The sequence below is a fragment of the Nelusetta ayraudi genome, unplaced genomic scaffold (assembly GCF_046127955.1).
Source record: "Nelusetta ayraudi isolate G7.1 ecotype Tasmania unplaced genomic scaffold, CSIRO-AGI_Nayr_v1 ptg000001l, whole genome shotgun sequence".
Taxonomy (NCBI): domain Eukaryota; kingdom Metazoa; phylum Chordata; class Actinopteri; order Tetraodontiformes; family Monacanthidae; genus Nelusetta; species Nelusetta ayraudi.
Genome location: NW_027466051.1, coordinates 1,118,323 through 1,139,378, shown reverse-complemented (window position 1 = coordinate 1,139,378; position 21,056 = coordinate 1,118,323). Strand labels below are relative to the sequence as shown.

The following is a 21,056-nucleotide window of genomic DNA, read 5'->3' as shown; positions in this document are numbered from 1 at the left end:
TCCAGGGAGGAACCTGTGTGAACTGCATGGAGGCTTAGCAGTGGCAGAAGGTTGGAACCATGACTGTTGTTGCCAGTCAGTCAGTCAGTCAGTTTAATTCCGTTTCCCCCCCCAATACTTGACTCTGCTGAACAAACACTAATAGTCAGTGAATATAGAAAAGAGCGAAAAGAGAAGCAGGAGCTTCTTCAAAGACGTTACTGCTGATCTCCTCTCTATGGACGTCACCGTTATTATCTGCTGCTCTTCATAAGGCCGGTCAGATTTTCCCCTTCCCTCTGCCTGCTAATATTCCTCGGCTAAGACGCAGCATTAGTGCGGCCTTATCCAGCCGCTCCGCTCGTCTCCGGAGGATAATGAGTCAGGACTCATTCAGAGGAGCCAAATCCTGCCTCTAATTCTCTGCGCAGCACGGCTCCTCTTGACTCCTCCGCCTCCTTCTCCTGACTCTTCCCTACGCCTCCTGACTCCCCCTCCTCCTCCTCCTCCTGACTGCTCCTGTCTCCCCCAGCTGGACCAGCACCTAATGAACAACCTTCATTATCCCCACCTCCTCATGTTCCTCCTGAGTCCTCCTCCTCCTTACTCCTCCTGAGTCCTCCTCCCCCGGCTAATGAAAAAACAGCAATTACTTGACTCCTCCCCCACCTCCTCCTGACTCCTCCCCCTCCTCTTCCTCCCTGTTCTGATTCCTCCCCCTCTTCCTAGTACTCCCTGTTCTGACTCCTTCCACTCCTCCTCCTGATTGCGCCTCCCCTCCCCTACCCCTCCTCCTGCCTCCTCTCCCAGCTGGATCAGAATCTAATGCAGAACCTTCAAACCTTCAATCACCTCCTGACCCCCCCCCCCCCTCCTCCTCCTGTCTCCACCCCTACCTCCTCTTCCTCCCGACTCCTCCCACTCCCCCGGACTCCTCCCCCTCCTCACCTGAAACTGAGAAGACTGTCAATCATCATCATCATCATCATCATCATCATCATCATCATCATCATCTCCACATTTAATCTCCTGCTGTGTGCTGAGCTCCCACTAAGCTCCCGCCGAGATCAACAAGGGGGCGCTGGAGAACAGCTGAGTAGCAAGGAGAGGTGGAGGGAGGGAGGGGAGAAGGGGGTCTTCAAAAGAGATGGATCTCCAGTGCTAAATGCTAATGATGAGCTGCTGCAGCGGCGGCAGTGACATCAAGGTGGTCATGTGAGCAAGAAGAAGAAAGAGGATGAGGCTGAGAGCGGTCGTCTGCTGAAATTGGTCGCGTTTCTCAATGAGACACAAAATTTGTAACGGCCAACAATAAAATTCGGACAGCTTCAAAAAGTTATATGATAACTTGACGGCAACCAAAAGAAATGCAGCAGGAAATGACACAATAATCATTGAGATAGAGATAGATAAATAGATAGATAGAGATTGCAATAGTTACTTCAACTGTGCATCTCTTATCCACTGTGGCGATTGTTAGTGTTGATGAATATCAGTCACACTCACTCCATCGCTAAACGCTAGTAGCGTGCTAACTGCTAGTTGACGCTAATAAATGCATTCCTCACACTCTCTCTGCCAAATTTGCCTCTTTTGCCAAGACAGGACCAAGTCCAAATTCTCCTTCTCTTCTTCTTCTTCTTTTTTTTTCTTTTTAGATGTATTTTTTTTTCTGCGCTCATGAAGGCAACCATAAGAAATGTTATTCGGCTGTCTTTCCGCATTTGTTTTTTTGCATGGTAGATCGACTGTGCCTGTAGTGCAATACTGCGTCCGAGCCCGTGGCATATTATTGTCGTATGTCGTCGGAGCCTGCGATGAACGCTTGTAGAAGACTGAAAAAAAAAAACTGTGCAGTCTGTGGGAGCCTTTAAAGTGACATTATCTGTGGCCCGCCCTCCCGCCCGCCCGAGACTCCCATCATGCATCTGTCCCCTGAAGAGGCAAGATAACGCACCTTTTCATAACTGTGCATGTTTCTCCAATAATGGAGCCAAATCGGAGCCTTGATTGGTCTGTCAAGCCTGGTTTCACACTGCCAGAGACGCGACCTTGACCATCACCGATGTTCCAAAAATAGGGCAAAGCAGGGACTGGGTTTTTTATTTTTATTTTTTTAGATTTTTTTTTTTTTTATCCGAGCAGCCCCAAAGTGCCCGTCGCCCTTCATCAAATCAAATTGTTCTTGTGGAATGTAATTATCACGGCACCTCGGGAATCAATTCTCCTTACCTTTGGTTAGAATAGAGTGGAGGAGACACACACACACACACACACACACACACACACGCACACACACACAGGTGCCACAGTGTTTAGTCCCGATAGCTCTATGTAAAAAAAATAGAGTTGTATATTCTCATTCTGTTTTATTTTTTCCTAAAGACACGCTGGAATAAAGTAGAAATAAGATGATGTATTTTTCAAAAAGGTAAGTTTTGTCAACAAACTGAGAAATATATAAATACACCTCAGCGGTACTCATAGTCCACACTTGAGTTCAGATGATCTGGAACGAAAATGCTGCAGAATCAAAACCAGTTCAGTTCAGTTTGTTACTAAAATTAAAAACCAGGATCAAAGAAAAGTACCACGACTCCACCCACCCGTACATACAGCTTTTATGGCTGAACATGTCAAGTTCAGACAGATTTTGCATCTCTTTGGGGCGTAGCCATGAATGGGACTTGAAACTTTCTTTTGAAAACTGCGAGGAAATGCTGCAGCAGCATTTTTACTTCAAAAGGCGTGTGTGTGTGTGTGTGTGTGTGTGTGTGTGTTCTAATAGAAACACACTCGTTGCAACCCAATGAACGTCCCTGAAATAAATCCGTAACCTGTGAGGTTGCCGTGATGAAGATGACGAAGACCTCCAGCAGCCTGCCACCAGCTGTCACATTGCTATCAGAGGCTGTGGCGACATTATAGGGGGTAGTTGCGGGGGGGGGGGGGGGGGGGGGTGACTCCTGAACTGCACTGTTGAGAAGCTGCAGCGTCAGCCCTTTGTTGTGGTGGGTCGCTGATTGAAGTGAGGAGCCGGGAGTCATTATTCAAAGACATGCAGCACTCAATTAACACTCCATTTGCATTATGGCAGAGCTCGACTGGCGCCACCTTGATTAATACGTCTCCTCGGCCCCCAACAGTCAATCATAAATCACCGGCCGGAGCCACGGGAACACGATACAGCTCCTCCTCCTACACCTCAGCCTCCTCCCCCATCTAACTCCTCCACTCACTCCCCCTCTTCCTCCTCTAACTCCCCCTCCTCTTCCTCCAACTCCTCCTCCTACTCCTGCTCCTCTTCCTTCTGTCTCCGGGCTTACGACGTCCCAAATATTCCACTGGAAAATTGACTAAACACCAGCCCACCCCGCCCCCACCCCCTGCAGTGAAATAAATATTGGAGAAAACATCCATTGAGTGGCACTATTGTGCTGTGCAGAGGTGTTCAAGCGTGTAAATGAGGAGAGAAGAAGAAGACGCGAGTGAGAAGGAAAGAGGGGGGGGAAAGAAAAAGAAGCCAGAAACAGAAAACACTTTAGAACGTCCTTGAGAAGTGAAGCGTTGGAAAAGAGAGAGAGAAAAAAAAGGTGCGTGCTGATTGGCCAACGGCCGGATTAGTGAGCCGTTTGTTTGATTGAAGACGAGGCGGGAGGCAGAGTCACACCTCCCAATCAGTCTGCCGCAGTTCAGCAGAAAAAGAAAAGCAAAGAAAAGTCTAATAAGCCCAGTTTTAACTGACGGAGGCGTCTGATTGGCTGCTTCCTGGATGGACATAAATCAAATGCGACTTAAATCAAACTTTGATTTCAAGGAACAAGGTCACAACCTTTCTAATAAATGGAAGCAGCAATTTAACAGAAACACTTTAGTTTAAAACATGACGATTATTATTATCATCATCATCATTCTGGAGGCTCTGCTCACCAACCCACCCACCCATTGTGACTGATGGACAACCCCCCCACGCCCCCACCCCGTGACGTCTGGATCAGCTGATCAATGGCCCGGAGACAGACAGGAAATGACTTCACATTTGCGCCGACACGGCAACACTCCGGTGTCTTTACAAGCCTCAGCTGTTTCAATTCCGCCGCAGTAATGAGATTACATGCTAATGCACGGACTTGGCGAGCGACACGGACTTTCCTATATATTAACATATGTATATATATATATAGATGTGTGTGTAAATGTGTATTTTCGCTGCTCAGTTGAGTCGATTGTCTCGGCCGCTTTGTGTTGAACGCTTCATGAAAAATGTGTGAAAAAGACACACACACAGACACACTCACGCACACACACACACGCACGCACACACGCACGCACACACGCACGCACGCACGCACGCACGCAAGAAGATTGAAGAAGACAAAGACGATCCACCTGACAACAAATTAATGAAAATGTCACTGGCTCACACCTCCATCGCCGCTTCCGCAACACTCGGCTGAGCATATTAGCATATTAGCATATTAGCATAGCAGGCGAGAGGCCCTTTTTCAGCGCCGTCAGTCCTCAGCCTTCGGCGCCGCCCACCGCAGCACCAGGTCCGACCTAATGCCGGACCGGAGCCCCGCCTACTAGCGGCCTGGTGGACCCCCGGAGCTGCAGGTTAATGGGAGCCGTGACAGCCGCTGCCGTCCAATCAGGCGCAGCGGCGGCGTCGGAGGAAAAGGTCAGCCATGCGGTCCGTAGACCCCACCCACTGGAAATGTCAGCGTGGGCGAAGGAAACGATGGAGGAGTGGAACGTTGGCTGTTTCTACACCCATAATACATAGTTTAAAAAAACTAATAAAATGATATAGAAAGATACACTGCGGCTTCTGCTGCGGCTGTGGCTGAGGCTGCGGCCGAGGCTGTTTTATTCCTCTGGAACTAGAATGAAAATGCCACACTTAAATAATGCACCAGGCAATCACACGCATGCGGCGCCGCCGGAAGGTCAGCCATGTTTCACGGCTTCAGTCGAAACCAACAACTTCCAAACGCAATCCACTTCCTGGTTGAGGAAGTGGAGCACAGAGTCGGAAAATTAGAACGCACTGGCATCAATGAGGGGGTTTGGGGGGGGGTGGGGCGGGGGGTTGGTATGTGTTGGGGCGGTGGTATGGGTACTTTACTGAACGCTACGACAGCCAAGTACTTTGTTGACTGTTTTCCAAAAAAATTTGCTCAGTTTGAGTGGAAACAAAGTGGACGTACACGCACGCACGCCTTGAAGAAGACAAAGATGATGCACCTGACAACAAGATAATGAAAATGTCATTGGCTCACAACTCCATCGTTGCTTCCGCAGTGCACACATACATAAAGATATATATGTACATATATGTATAAAAATGCACATAAATACAATACAATACAACACAAATATATATGTGTGTGTATATACATATATATATATATATATATATATATATATATATATATATATATATATATATATATATATATATACACACACACATATATATAAATGAATAATAAAGACTAAACAGCAGAGAAAACAACCTAATAAATAAGTCGATAAACAATTAAGACCAATTTCAACACCTGATTTTGTGTGTGCGTGTGTGTGCGTGCGTGTGTGTGTGCGCGCACACCGCCGCAATGTGGCTCTGATGACTCTCAGAATTAAAACAACATTTGTACATTTTGTGTTTGTCTCATTGTGGAGACAATAAATAACCTTGGGGGCCGTCTCCCTGAAATTGCTCAGGTCGAGCTCTCGCCTGGAGCATTTATCAAGCTGACGTCTCATTTATCAGCAGCCTCTTAATAAGTGACATCCAGCTTATTGCCGGCTCTGCGCGGCTCCTTGATTCTTCTCTCAAAACCGTTTAATAACGTGCTGGATTGAGGAGAAGCTAATTTTTTATTTTTTTTTTAAAAACCAATTTGCCCCCTTAATCATGTGTGTTAAACAGCTTCAAGGCTGCAAATTAGCAGGAAAAAACATGGCTTTGCCTCAGATTGGGAGGGGGGAAAAAACAATTTGTCTGAAATTTTCACCTTTTAAATGGCCGATAATGAGACCAGAGATGATTAATGCTAGCCGTTGCTTCGACGCCTGCGTTGCCACAACGAGTCGGTGGGGGTGGGAGACAGGTGTGGGAGGAGGGGGGGTTAGTGAGCTAAGCAAAAATAAAAAAAAGAAGAAGTGAAAATGATTTTGAAATTGGAAATTTCCATTGAGGCGAGAGAGACGCGCAGGTGGAAGGCAATTACACACAAATCCGACGACGTTGTCAACGGCTGATGAAGTGTTCTGGTGGAGAGAATGAAAAGACACAAAGGGAGAAAGAAAGAAAGACAGGGAAAGAAAGAAAGAAAGAAAATAGAAAGACAACAGAGACAGAAGGAAAGAAAGAAAAGAAAGAAAAGAGGGAAAGAAAGAAGGAAATATCTTTCTTTAAAAGTAAAAAAGAAAAGAAAGAGAGAAAGAAAGAAAGAAAGGAAGAAAGAAAGGGAGAGGGTCTGGTGGAGGGAGCGGGGGGGGGGTATGGGAGTAAACTGGGCTGTTGGTAAATCCCTCCTTCCTCCCCAGAGGGCGCAGTGTTTGCCCAGCATCTTCTTTCTCCTCAGGACGCCGCCGGAAAGATGAAAGCGGTTGTTTTGGGGCCGAGACCTCGACGGCCAGCAGGCGGGCGGAGCTGCAGGCTCTTCAGGGCCGCGCCAGCCCAGGGCCTCCAAGGACCACAGCTTTCGCCTTTCACCGGCCAATCGCAGTTGTACCGCCCCCCCAACCACCACCAACCCCCCCCCAACCCCCCCAACACCCCCAAACCATCCCCCCATCCACCCAGGGGTCTTCCAGTCGGCCGCCTTCTTCGGCTAACAATGGACAGAGGGGCTGATGAAATTTTCATGAGTCAGCAAATAAATGTGTGTGGTGGGAGTGGGGAGTGGGACTGGGCAAATTCCACCGCTCCACGCTTTTATATTATTATTTTTTTCTCGGCAAAGCAAAAAAAAAAAAAAAAAAACATCTCGAACCCCCACTCCTCCTTCGTACACAGCTGCATGGATATTGACATAGAACAGCAGCAGCCATTAGCTGGCTGTATGAGAAAGTGGACGGAGTTTGAAAAACAACAGGAAGTCTCTGAAAAAAAAAGAATAGCATTATATGGTTTGGCCAGCAGGGGCCGCCAAAGTCAGTTGTAAAGACGCTATAAAAAAGTGACGAGATGTCAATAAAGGAGGCAGAGTCCTGAATTCATGCCATTACAAACGGGTTACAGTATCGCTGTTGGTCTGAATTGACAGTTACAGAATTCAGCCAATCAGCTCCAATGTCCATTTTTCTCTGATTTAATCTCATTTTGAATAAAAAAAAAAAAAAAGGAAAAGGGCATAAAGTTGTGGGCAGGGCTACAGTTTAGTTACCGATGCTGTGTCTCAATTCAGGGTCTGCATCCTTGAAGTACGCATTTTGAGAGGAAGTTGCGTCACAGCACTGCGCGAAGGCTTGTCCCAATTCCTGAGGGTGCTTAGGACGCTCAAAATGCGTACTCGGAAATACGCACTCGTTTTAGCCGATTCCAAGGATGCACCGCTACTATCCTTCGCGTACTTATGTATCCCATGATGCTTTGCGTGCTGCTGCAAAGCCCCGTGGGATCCTGGAAAGTCAGCTTAAATTAGCGGCATGTACTGGCAAAGACACGACATACACATTTAAGTATTGAAGTTTCACATAAAGTATCCAGTTTTTAACGTAGCATTTTACTTATTTGATCATCCAACGGCATCGTCGATGGTGAACCAATGGTTAGCTTGATACTATAAAAATGTCACTTCCGGGGTTGGCCAGCCGGAGGGAACGGCGGTGACGAAACAAGGAAATAAGCCGAAGGCTAGACCGTCCCGAGTGGTTACTGGGGAGGCGGGGTTTGGTCCATCCTTCTAGGCTGGGAACGCTTCCTTCAGACGGAGGACACTCGGTCTGAAGGGTGCAGACCGTGAATTGAGACACAGCACAAGTGCAGTCAGCTAGACAGCAGGTGGGTGTTGGGCAGGGTGGTCACATGCTGCACTCATGCTCCAATCACTGCTCTCCTCTTGTTGCCCAGCCCACTTTTATCCAAATATAGAATCTCCCGTTTTTTGTTTTTTTTTTAAATGCACGAGAAGCCAAAGGTGTAAACCAGAGGAGTGACATCACCATGACTCCGCCCATTTTTGATGTACAGTTCATGGTTCAACCCCCTCACCCCCGCAGTCACCAGCCCCTTCCTTCCTCCACCGGAAGAAGTGAATGAGAGCTACTGCGAGCCAGGAGGGACACACTTGGCCGGACGCTCCGCCGTGTGGCCGGAGGAGATACGGCGGCTGCCAAGCAGCTTAGCGGAGCACCTGGGCCACGCCTGAATGAACACACATGAGTGTGTCTGTGTGTGTGTGTGTGTGTGTGTGTGTGTGTGTGTGTGTGTGTGAATGCCGGACCGAGCATGAGTGTAGGAGAGGAGGCTAGCCAGCAGGCGGAGTCACGTTGGCACAAAAATGCTGTGGGAATCACGGTTGTCGATGGACAGCACCTGGCTGTGTGTGCTTTTGATTATTTTGGTGAAAATTGGAAAAAAGTCAACTCAACTTTTGTCTTGAAGATGAGATTTTCTATTTTTTTTTTTTTTTTTTTCAAAAATTATGTTCTTCCTCGCAACCTGAAGTATCACTGAAAACTCTCTACGATAGTTTGTATCCGTGAGAAATGTGGCGGCCAATGGTGTTGAGGAGGGGGTGGGGTGGGGGGTGAAAGCAGTAATTGAAAGACACAGTGAATGGCGTGTCCCCCCCCAGAGATGACTGATGACACTGGAGTGGAGTGCAGTTCCATCTCAGTCCAGCAGGGGTTGGAGGGTTTGAGGGTCACCGTCCACACACAGTTCAGCCAATGAACCGCCAGCCACCGATGACATCATCTGAGTTCATGAACAAGACTGTGAACAGCAGGGGCCCTCCCTCACTTTTCCTTACAGTACCCATCCTTCCATCCCTTCATCCATCCATCCATCAGGGGCAGTGCCAAAAGGGGTTTGGCACAGAGAAAAAGTATTTTAAATATACAGATATTAACATTGTGTCATTCAGCAGCAAATCAAATTCAGCAGAAAATCAATTGCAGCATTTTTGAATATTTATGATTCTACAACTTGTTGGCATATTTCTAGTCTTGAATTAGGATGATCTTTCCCCCTTTAAAAAACGAGAGAGAATTCCCCTCTGGACTTCCTCTGGCTCCGTACATCCTCCCAGTGAGACTCTCCAGTTAAGCCAGTTTGATTAGTGGGGCTAAGCTGCAGGTCAGGCTGCTCAGGATAACTGATCACGGGCCGGCTTAACTTGGAGGAGAATTTGAGCCCCACTGCAGTGCACTCAAGTCTTCGACAGAGCTGCCAGTGACCTCTCTCTCTCTCTCTCTCACACACACACACACACACACTGGAGTGAAAGTCCTCGGTGGCGGGAGAATCCAGTCCGTGTCCAATCACGTTAGACCGCTGACGACGCTGTTTCCTGCCACCAAGGACACTCAAGGTCATGTGTTGAACCTTCAGCTTCCATTTTGAGCTCCACTTTTTTTCATTTCTTTCATCCTGTTCAGCCACAGGGCCTTTTCCTTTCAGAAAACGCAGAATTAGCCCTGTGTTTAGAGCCTCCTGCTTAAGTCCAGGTTCGCCTCGACCTTCCACCACGTGCTGCTCTGAAAATTCTGAAAATGCTCCAAAAAAGCCTTACAGTGATCAGGTCACCAGTGCTTTGCAAACCAACCTTGAGGTTGACGTTTCCAGAAGACAACAAAGGATCCCAAGCAGCACACTTAGCGGACAGGTATTGACATTGTTGGTTGTTTTTTTTTTAAAAGAAAGATTTGTTGATCTTCAGATCCATCGTGGACCAGAATTTATTATTTGAAAGTGTGAAAAAAAAGGTTCCGCTTTTTAGCATCAAATGCTATCAAGCACCTTTAGCACGGAGACCTTCCATCCGGGCCACAAGCCTCAAAACAACAACAAGCAAAACACACATCAAGAGGGAGAGAGAGAGAGGGATAGAGAGAGAGAGAGAGAGGGAGAGAGAGAGAGAGAGAGAGAGGGTACTCACGGCCGGCGTGCTGCTGCTGCAGGGTTTCCCGCCTTCCCAGTGACCTGCGGAGGAAAGAAAGGAGAGAAGCCATTGGAAATGTGGACATCTTGCATTATTGAACACGTGGGGTTGGACTTTTCTTATGCTTTTTGGCTTTTTTTTTTGCTTTTGCGCAAGGCGTTTGAAGCCGAGTGGGGCGAGGGAGCGAGCCGGAGGAGAGGTGGAGATGTAGAGTAGTTAGCATATTTTACAAAACTACTTCATCGCTCCTGGAAGAAAAGTAGGAGAAAGGCGAGGAGGAAGAGGGGGAGGAGGAGGAGAAGAGGAAGAGGGAGACGAGGAGGTGGAGAAAGAAGAGGAAGAGGTGGAGGAGGAGGAGGAGGAGGAAGATGAGGTTGAGGAGCTGCAAACTTCAACAGCAGCAGCCCCTCCTGTCCCTCTGAAAACGGACAGCAGACATTGGGGAGAGGTCAGAGTGTCTGGACCCTCGTGACCCCTTAGCATTTGCACAATGCTAGAATGTTACTTCCTAAAAAAATCTGGAGATTGCTTTTGTAAATCTTTGAATTTTTTTTTGTTTTGTTTTGTCAGGCCCAAGATGACTTGAGCTTCATCATCGTCATCATCGTCATCATCATCATCATCATCATCATTATTATCGTCATCATCATCATCATCATCATCTGTAAAGACACAGGACGGAAGAACTATCCCATTTTCAGCGGCGCTACTCCAACATAACACCCACCAACACCGAGGGTGATTTTATTCTCCAATTGGTACGATTGCAGCGAGATACCTTACCTCCAAAAAAAGAACAACACTGTGAGATAAAAACTGTGAAAAAAAACACCCTGAGAAGATAAAAAAGTGAGAAGCGAGTTTGTTTGTTTTTTTGTCTGTCCAGAGTGCAGGGCCATAACGAAAATATCAGCGTTGTAACTACAACAAGAAGAAGTGGAAAAGGAAGAGGAGAAGGAGGAGAAGGAAGAGGAAGAGGAGGGAGAGGAGGGGGGCAGATTTAAAGGAAGGCGTGGGCGAGGTGCTGCGGAGAACGAGGGCAGAACAAAAGCACTCGGCTTTCATGTGGGAGATGAGACGGACCGAGCGCTCGCCTCCCCACCTGCGGCTGGAGCTCCGCCCCAATTTACCCTCTTTTTTTCTTTCTTTCTCTCCCTCTCTCTTTCTTCCTTTCTTCTCGGCTCCCAGGCAACAGGTCTGATTATTCATGGTCACTGCGGGGCTGTTGCAGCAGTAATGAGTCCCTCTCGAAGGTGCAGCGACGGAGCTTTCATGTGGCCGAGAAGGGGGTGGAGGGGTGAGTCTGCACAGGTTCAGTGGCAGGTGCTCCTGGTCTTCAAGGTCTTCCACGTGTTCCAGATGTTTCTGGGTTCCTGGGTTTTACAGCTGCTTCAGGTTCTCCGGCTGCTTCAGGTGGTTCGAGTGTTTCAGGTGCTCCATGTGTCCCAGGTCTCCAAGGTGTTTCAGGTGTACCAAGTGTTTCAAGTCTTCCAGCTGTTCCAGCTGTCCCATGTGTTCCAGGTCGCCAAGGTGTTTCTGGTGTTCTAGTTGTTTCAGCTGTTTCATGTGTTCTAGGTCTTCAAGGTGCTCCAGATGTTCCAGGTGTTTCAGGTGCTCCAGGTGTAACAGTGCAGACTGCAGCAAAGAGGACACAACACAAACATCTTGTCTAGAACGCCTCTGAATGTAATTATTTTCATTAAGTGTTCAACTTCATTCCACAAAAAGGACAAACTAGATGTAAGTCCCAGCTGACCAATCAGATGGCTTTCCTTCCAGCTGGGTGGGGCTTCGAAGTTGTTTAGTTCCCATCAGATCACACCTGCAGTCTCCTCAGACTTCAGTTTGATTTTGTTTTTTAAATCTTGTTGAATGTGATTTTTCACTGCTATTTCTTTATAATTTTCTTCACCTTTTCCTTAAATGCGTCATCAAATGTAGGAGGAGAGAAGTGAAGAGAAGCAGAATTATAGATTATAGGTTATAGAAGGATGCCCCCAAACTCATGGAGTTGCATTGGTGAACACATAAATACAAAAAAAAGATCAGAATAGGTTTGTTGTTTTGTTTTTTTGGAGACCGAAGTCTCAGGTGCACCCTTTGTCCAATGTTACCATTTTAGCCAGACTATTAACTGCTGCCGCGATGTCAAGAAGCCTTAATATTAAGGATTCAGATGACCGAGCGGAGAAAGTAAATCTCTTTTGGGACAGCTGTACTGCATTGCACTTCATTGTTTCTCTCAAATGATTCAGTGGCAGAGAAGCTGCGTGAGATTGCTGTCCAGTCTGATGCCCAGGAGTCTTTGGAGTGGACCAGAGGTTTCTCTCGTATAAAGGAACCTCTGAGTTGTGAGCATGGGGATAGTAGGCAAATGAGATCATCAGGTGGAAGCCCAAAAAGCAGCCTGCAGTTGTAGTAACAGGATCCAGAGCCTTGGTCAGCGCAACATTTTTTTTTTTTCAGTATATATGGGAAGCAACACCAAATGGGTTGAAGCTACGGCTGCAACAATTAGACGACATACATTATGACATTGACGGGAAATTTAAACATTCATGGGTCATGTTACTGTTATTGTAAATTGCTGAATGATAAAAATCAGAGTCCTGAGGGAAGTGTCGCTCGTTGTTTGCAATCCACGAAGAAACAGAAGAAGAACAAACAAACCATTGTGTAAGAGACAGAAGACAAGACTCCAAAACTCCAACCCAAAGTTTCTAAAGTTTGGGAATATCCAGAAAATAAATCAGCAAAACACGTATCAAATCTAAAATGGAAAGAATTGTTTTGAACTGCGTTTCAGGCCGCAGACGTCTATTAGCAGTTTTAAGGGCGTTGTTTTGTATTGTGGACATTTATTGCCATATGGGGTTTGGGCTGCAGTGCTTAAGGAGCCAAAAGAATGGCCGCACCACTATATACCGGTTTGGCATCCAGTCTTAATAATACATGCATGGTCCGTCCCCGCAAAAGCTTAGTTAGCAATGCTGGGGTATTGGTGGATGCTATAGCCATAGCCATTTGGGTCACAAATTGATGGAGTGTGAAAAGGAGATGCAAATGAGAAAGAAAACACCAATGGCTGGTGTGAATGCCTGCTAACTGATGAACTGCACATTTACATGGCAAGATCAGCGATGATGACAGGTAGGTGACAGTTCAGATCTGCGGGATGGATGGACCTCACGGATGACGTCTAAAAGGACATCTCTGTATCCACAACAAATCTGTCATTAAAATCGGAGCACAGCAAGACAGCAAGATTTTAACCAGGTTAATGTCATTACCTGCCTACCACCTGAGATTGTTTGACAGGGCAGCACGAAGGTAGAAGGGGGGGCTTGAGATTGTAGTGCCACATCTGGACCGAATATTCTTTGTGCGAGACTTGGATTTTTATTGCAATAGGGCTTTCTGTTCAACCACTATGTGGTTACTCGAGGCGAAACGTGAATGACCGCTGCACTCCCCCTCAAGACAATGCTATCTCACTTGAGATCGAGGAGCCGTAAAACACACACTCTAGGTGAGACCCACCCCCACGTGTAAATCACAGTAGGAGAGCTTTCCAAGACTCTTAGGGGCCGCATACACGAATATGGGCACAAATATTTATGCAGTTCGGCCTTGAGTTTACACGAAGCCGCTGTTTTCACTGAAACCTCACAGACCAAAACCACACTTTTTCAAAAATGCTCCTCAGGGTGCATTTTATTTGAAAACGCTGCCTTGCCCGGATTTTTGTATATACAACCTATCAAGTATATATCAACCTATCAAAGCATGCATACATATATATATATATATACATATATATATATATATATATATATATATATATACATATATATATATATATATATATATATATATATATATATATATATATATATATATACACATGTATGCATGCTTTGATAGGTTGATATATACTTAGACATGCTGAAGTGCCCTGAAACATTGCATCTTCCCCAACTGTTTCCTAACTTTCCAAAGGTATCCACCATACGAAAGACCACACGGTTTTTATTTCTCCATGTTGTTCTTTCATTTCATTGTTGGTTGTTGTTTTATTTCTTTCTCAGCAATAAACCCGACACCACATACATATAGCGTAGGAAGATCCATAGTGTTGGAACAGCCTTTTCATTGGCTCTTGGAGTTCAAAAGACCACCCTCTATTCCAAGTTTACACTAGTTGGATTCAGTTCCTTTGTGTCCCGTTTCCATCTCTTCATGAGTTTGATAGATTAAATGAATCATCCTCCTCCTCTACAAGATGATGGGAACTGCATTTCCCAGTGTTCTGTGCAGGATCAAGGCGTCCTCGAGGGAAGCCGGGTGGCAATGGGGTGGCCACCGCTTTCGCCCGGAGCAATCCAGAAAAAGAGCAACAACTCCTCGCGCAAAGCACTGACCGAGGCAGCGACGTCGTGGGCAAAGGAGAGCTCAAAATCGTTTGCCCACGTAGTGATTGGCCGGTCAATGATGGAAAGAACGGGAGAACCTTTTCACCGGTTAGCCGCGAGCTTTGACAGCAAGAGTGGCTCAGAGCTTTGTGGCAACTCCGGGGCGTAGATGAAGTGCTCCTTCTCCTTGGCGTGAATGTGAGCACATGCAGGCGAATGGCGGCAGGGTGAGTGATAACACAAAAACGGTTTGATCGACTTACGCACGCTTGCATGTTAGCTGGCAAAGGGAGCAGAGGAAGAGGCTGAGTTAGGGCGGTTTTAAAAAAGGGCGCTCTGAAAGAAGTTATCCAATGAGAAGCTGTGTGGAAGTCAGGTGGCCTTCAGTGGATTGGAGCAGTGGCTCGCAACGTGACCTGCCTTCCTCCTCCTGCTCTTCCTCCTCCTCCTCTTCCTCCTGCTCTTCCCCTTCCTCCTCCTCCTGCTCTTCCTCCTCCTACTCTTCCTCCTGCTACTCCTCCTCCTCCTCCTGCTCTTCCCCTTCCTCCTCCTCCTGCTCTTCCTGCTCTTCCTGCTCTTCCTCCTCCTCCTCCTCCTGCTCTTCCTCCTCCTCCTGCTCTTCCTCCTCCTCCTCCTCCTGCTCTTCCTCCTCCTCCTCTTCCTCCTCCTCCTGCTCTACCTCCTGCTCTTCCTCCTCCTCCTGCTCTTCTTCTTCCTCCTCCTCTTCCCCTTCCTCCTCCTCCTCTTCCTCCTGCTCTTCCTCTTCCTCCTGCTCTTCCTCCTCCTCCTGCCCTTCCTCATCCTCTTCTTCGTCCTGCTCTTCCTCCTCCTCCTGCTCTTCCTCCTGCTCTTCTTCTTCCTCCTCCTCCTGCTCTTCCTCCTCCTACTCTTCCTCCTGCTACTCCTCCTCCTGCTCTTCCCCTTCCTCCTGCTCTTCCCCTTCCTCCTCCTCCTGCTCTTCCTCCTCCTACTCTTCCTCCTGCTACTCCTCTTCCTCCTGCTCTTCCCCTTCCTCCTCCTCCTGCTCTTCCTCCTCCTCCTGCTCTTCCTCCTCCTCCTCTTCCTCCTCCTCCTGCTCTTCTTCTTCCTCCTCCTCCTGCTCTTCCTCCTCCTCTTCCCCTTCCTCCTCCTCCTCTTCCTCCTGCTCTTCCTCTTCCTCCTGCTCTTCCTCCTCCTCCTGCCCTTCCTCCTCCTCTTCTTCGTCCTGCTCTTCCTCCTGCTCTTCCTCCTCCTCCTGCTCTTCCTCCTGCTCTTCTTCTTCCTCCTCCTCCTGCTCTTTCTCCTCTTCACACTACGTGTTTGGCTCCATCTCCGACTTCATGCTCGCCGTGCTCGTGGAAACTTCCTTCCAGTTCTCACACATGCGCGCACACTCACACGCGCACAGTGTCCCCTCCGTCCACTTGCTGGGTCTGGTTTGATCTTCCAGGCTGTGACCTGGCTCCCCCCGCCGCCGCCACCGCTCGTCCACCATTAACTGACCACAACGAGGCAGGCGGGAACCATTTCCCCCCTTCGCCCCCTCCCTCCTCATCTCTGTTGGTGTTTATGAAGGCCGCAGTCGCCCGGCCACTGACTCATCTGATTGCTTCACTCACTGCCGCTCATTAATTTTAACGGCACCATGTTCTCTCAAAACACCCATTTTTCACGCCGCCGCAGTCGAGGTAAACGGTGGTGGCTGACGCACAAAGCAGACGACGGTTGAACAGCGGTGAGGCCTTTAAGAGCGGCTCGGGAAGGTCGGAGGTTTGGCAGTTTGTGTTGGCGGAAGGTTTTTAATTGAATTTTTTTGTCACCTGACACAGAAGCGCTCAATCTGAGTCGGAGCGCCGCTGCCGCCGAATCTCCTGCATGATGGACTCAGCAGTGAGCAGCAGTGAGTCAGAGGAAAATTGTCCGTCTGGGACGCAGGGAGAGTTTAAAGCTGAGCCGCAGTGTCTAATAAAACTGGGGCAGATATTAAATCTCAAACAGCAGCTACCACTACTACTTCTTCTTCTACTCCTACTGCTACTCCTACTCCTAATACTAATACTACCACTAATAGTAATAATCTCCAGAGTCTTCCTGCAGCTTCAGGTGTGGATCAGGGGGTCAGTGCCACCTGGTGACCCTTCATCACGTAGCTCAGTCACACTGGCTGGTGGTCATGTGACTCGCGTAACAACGAGCACCAACCGGCTCGTTTTTTTTCCCCCCCACCGTTAAATCTGTGGCGGAAATTAAAGCCCTTGGATCAGGATTGAGCCCCTTTAATGACGGGGAAAACAAACGAGATTTACTCTTCTCCGCCTCCCGTAAAAAAAAAAAAAAGGCCGACCTGCCGCTAAGATGCGGCCGATAAACAGAGGGCATATAGACTCACACACACGCGCACACACACACACACACACACATTTTATCAGCTGCTGCTGCTGAATGTGAAATCAGAAACACAAAACTCCTCATCTTGTTGTTTACTCGACACAATTCACCTCTGACGACTCTTTGTTAATCAGGCTGACAACAGACGCACACACACACACACACACACACACACACACACACACACACACACACACACACACACACACGCCTGCAGTAAAACACTTTTTCACTTCTTCTTGCAAAGTCACACAACAGTAATTTGTCGATGAACTCTCGGGGGACCTGAAAACATTTGCATCTCATTTATATATATATATATACATATATATATATATATATATATATATATATATATATATATATATATGTATAAATTCAAAGGCCGCATGAAATCAAAGAAACCGGCTTTTTAAAGACCTCGGCCAATCACAGAGGAGGAGGTAGGATGATCACATCAGGTGGCGGCGTTCTGATTGGTTGGAGAGAATGAAAATACATAAATGAAAAAAAAACATCCTCATGGTCTGAAAAGAATGACACCTCGGCTTGCACTGTGGCGGCATCTGGAACCAAGTACCAATGATGACACCTGCGATCTGATCAGAGCAGTCCAAAAATGTAACATCATCAGTGTGCCGCTGATTAGACGGGGGGCAGCAACAGAGGATGATTCATATCTCCAGAAAACTGCTAGCAAAGCAGCAAAAAAAAACAACGACCAAGGTTTTCGACCTGAATTCTTGCTGGGGCGGAGGTGTAGTTTAGCACAAAGATCAATTACGATAAAGAAATGTCACCATTTGCTATATATATATATATATATTTTAATTTCGGTGTCGGGTGGTTTCTTTTCACAGTAGCGACTTTTTGTGCGACCTCCACAAGCGTCTTTTTAAAAGGCGAGGTGATGGCAGCTGAAGACAAATCCAAGGTTGTGAGGGCGTTTTTCTTTCTTTATTTCTTTTTTAAAGCTAAATGTCCTGCGTGTCTCCCGTTGACCTCTGACCTCGGCGCTCGGTGGTGACCCCGTACGGCGGCAGCGCTGATTGCCTCTGGAGCCTGGCACAAGCTCTCATTCCCTAAAAAGCGCCACCGCCACTGCAGCCGCTGCACCTAGAAGGTGATTGATGCTCCGCAGGACCTTTCCAGCAGTCGTGGCATTTCCACACAAACCGAGTGGCTCCGACTTCCTGACACGTTTTCCCAGCAGGAGCCTCCCTCGTCTTCCTCCTTATTTTCAAGACTTGACCCTCAAATCTCTTGTCGCAGTCAGGTGGGAGGTGTCTTGGAGTCCAATGAGATTTGAGAAAGATTGAGACAATGAGAAAGATTTTTTGGTCATGATGATTGAGTTAAATTGAAGGAATCATAACTTGAAGTCGCTTTCCATCTTTTTTTGCATTTAGAGCGACATTTCATCATTCGATTAGTTCGATAATGATTTGAAAAATGAAAAAAAAAAAAAATCCCTGTGTATCTGTCAGAGAGGTAAATATCTGAAACTATTGAATAATGTGCCACTCCAAACAAAGAAAATGTCAAAAACCAATTTCTTGTTACGTGATAAAAAGTTGACTAATTTTGTACAATTAATTTGTACAGATCTTGTGTTTAGATTTGTGCACTGTTCTTTCTATTGTTGTGATCAGAGTTTAAGGGTTTATTCTACACAATTCATTTTCAAACTCTTGCATTTTGGTCTGTTGTATTTGTTGGGTTGAGTACAGTTTTGCCAGGTAAAAGGGGAAGTCATATAATATATAAGCATTACCTTCTAAATACACTCTTCAGCTCACAGGCCGGCTGAGGAATCAGTCTTTCAAATGTACCGAAATAAACATTCATCCATTCATTCATGCATGCGTTGACTCGTTCATCCATAAGTGAATCAGCAATTGGGTCAACTCCTGATACAGCTGAGAGCAATTAAATTACGTCATCAATGCATTTTTTTTTTTTTCTTAATCTGGTGAGATTGTGATTCCAGAAACCAGGTCAAGACCTTGTTCTGCTGTTGAGAAACCAAGAAAAGCTCCACCACTGCGAGAAGGAAGTTTAGGGAACGTGAAGGAAAAAAAGTTTTCAGGGAAGATGGAAACATTTTTCAAAATCTTGTAGGGTTCACTGACGACCATGTGAACATAGTCATAATAATAACTAAAGTTAGTTGAAAACACTTTATTTATTTATATATATATTTATATTTTTAATCTCATAAAAAATGTTGCCGTAAACAGAAGAGGCCGTTCAACTTCCTGTGATACCTGGCTGAGTCCCGCGACCCCCCGACCCCTGACGCCTGACCCTCCCACACCTGAAAACCTCACGACTGCAGTCTGGGTGCCACATGAGCCTGCTGGACATTGTGCACCACGGCGCCACTTCCAGGCAGTAAATCCTCCATCACGACTCTCCCACTATGATTAAACAGAGCTACCTGGACACATCCATCACCTCACAGAATCACCGAGAAGGTCCCAAAGGTCACGGACTGCAGCACAGGACGCTAATGGAGTGGCCAGGTCTGGAGGAGAGGAGGAGGTGGAGGAGGAAGAACAGGACAAGGAGGAGAAGGAGGTGGTGAGGGAAAAAGAGGAGGAGTGGGTGGAGGAGGAAGAACAGGACAAGGGGGACAAGGAGGTGTTGGGGGAAGAGGAAGAGGAGGAAGGGAGGGAGGGAGGGAAGGAGGAGGAGGTGGAGGAGGAGTCGGATGGAGAGAAAGAGGAGGTGGACGAGGAGGAGGTGAAGTAGGAGGGGAGAAGGAAGAGGAAGTAGAGGAGGAGGGAGAAGAAGAGGAGTAGGAGGGAGAGGAGGAGGAGAAGATTAGCCTTTAGCATTGACTCGTTACCTGCAGCTGACACGGAAAACTGCTGGTCGGCTGCAGGACGGAGGAGGATTTAGCGAGGTGACGGAGAGGTGGATAGGCAGGGAGGAAGATCAGGAAGAAAAGGCTGATGGCGGCAATGATGGGATTAAATCTGGGTGAAGTTGAGAGGAAGGTGACGGATGGCTGTGTTATATATATATATATATATATATATATATATATACATATATATATATATATATATATATACATATACATATATATATATATATATATATATATATATATATATATATATACATATATATATATATACATATATATATATATACACACACACACATCATACAATTTGATGGGGGGAAGAGTAGGAGCAGACGGATGGAGTGTTTTGGTCAATTGAAAATGAACAGAAGCAAAGTTTTAACAAACTCTGTGTCTTTGAAGCCCAACGATATTAAGCCCCTCTTTATTGAAATGACTCTTAAAACACAGAAAATCAAATGGAAATGCAGATATTTTAGGACTCACTTACTATTAATATAATTTATTAAAGTTCAGTGGGCCGGATCAAAAAAGCTTCAAGGGCCACATATGGCCCCCCGGACCGTAGTTTGTCCATGCCTGGTCTAGAAACTATGACCTACCATCATTCATTCACTACCATGCGTAATGATGGCGAGCAGTGGCGACATCTCTTCTTCTTCTTCTTCTTCTTCTTCTTCATCTTCCACGGGAATAACTCGCCGCTAACCGTCTCGCCGTGGTGTCAAATGTTGAACAATTAGACGCGTTAAACGGTCGTGTAATGATGGCGGAACATCTCGGCCATATGGAGAGGAAGCCCGCTGAGAGGTGGCTGCTGGCAGGAGGCCCAGCTTGCAGAGTGGGAGGAGGAGCGGGGGGAAGAGGAAGGAGGAGGAGGAGGAGGTGGAGGCTGGTGGGCTTAAAGCAGGATAAACCTGATTTCAACCTCCCTTGTCTCGCAACAAAGGACGGCAGCTTTGTGCGAAACGGCAGGCGGCAGAAAAAGAGGTTGTGTCGCATCAAAGGATGTTAAATATCACCGTCCCTTTGTTCCAGATAGCCCAGCAGCAGCAGTAGCAGTAGCAGTAGCGGCAGCAGCAGCAGCAGCAGCAGCAGCAGCAACAAAAGCAGCAGCAGCAGCAGCAGCAGCATCACCAGCAGCTGCTGCTGAATGTCCAGGAGTTGTGAACGCCAAAAGTCCTGACGTTCACAACTTGTGGACGTTACTCAGACACAGCAGCAGCAGCAGCAGCAGCAGCAGCCGCAGCAGCTATATTGTGGAAGAAAGCCCACAATATATATTTGACATAGATATATGTATAT

General features: G+C 46.9%; 1 protein-coding gene across 1 annotated transcript in view; it reads right to left on the bottom strand.

Moving 5' to 3' along the window:
* Nucleotides 1-21,056, bottom strand: part of naaladl2 (N-acetylated alpha-linked acidic dipeptidase like 2) — a 258,758-nt gene that overhangs the window by 212,630 nt on the left and 25,072 nt on the right. Inside the window, exon 2 of the mRNA XM_076019958.1 lies at nucleotides 10,095-10,138. The gene's annotated coding sequence lies outside the window, so the exon portion shown is untranslated. The remainder of the gene's footprint in view (nucleotides 1-10,094; nucleotides 10,139-21,056) is intronic.